The following is a 568-nucleotide window of genomic DNA, read 5'->3' on the forward strand; positions in this document are numbered from 1 at the left end:
CATTTCCAGATAGGGATCGCATTGCCTCGCTAGCGCCTAGTAGCCTACTGGAATTCATCAACGGACTGGGGCTAAGTGAGGCAATGTAAGGAAGGAGAGGGCACAATAGACCAAAGGTCGCAGTGCATACCTCATTATTATCATTCATTCAAAGTTGGTAAGTGCTGAAACCAGTATCTTTCCTTATTAGTAAAAAATTTGTTTAGTTGGAGATGCGGGGCATCGATCCCCGTACCTCTCACATGCTAAGCGAGCGCTCTACCATCTGAGCTACATCCCCATTTTGTTATGTCACTGTTGCCGTTATTTTAAATTGGTCGCTACCTTAAACCAGTGCTGAACTTTACTTACTCGGCATCCATCATTTCGATTGATTTTTGTTAGTTTTGTATTTAAAATGCAGGCGGCGATTGATTTAAAATGTTTTGCACGTTAAGAGGCATAGGTGGTATAACGGCCTTATAACTGTACATAAGCAAAACTCACTTGAAACTTATGTAAAAAAAAAATGTTTACTTTTACTATTGTATTTTTGGGCCCTCACCTTAGCAAGGTTTTGGTCGATTTT

General features: G+C 40.3%; 1 non-coding gene across 1 annotated transcript; it reads right to left on the reverse strand.

The window, feature by feature from the left end:
* Positions 1 to 207: 207 nt before the first annotated feature.
* Positions 208 to 280, reverse strand: Trnaa-agc. The gene has a single exon. It is a non-coding gene; the product is annotated as a tRNA-Ala (tRNA).
* Between the last annotated feature and the right edge of the window lie 288 nt (positions 281 to 568).

This window comes from Bactrocera latifrons, unplaced genomic scaffold (assembly GCF_001853355.1).
Source record: "Bactrocera latifrons isolate USDA-ARS-PBARC rearing strain unplaced genomic scaffold, ASM185335v1 scaffold_161, whole genome shotgun sequence".
NCBI lineage: Eukaryota > Metazoa > Arthropoda > Insecta > Diptera > Tephritidae > Bactrocera > Bactrocera latifrons.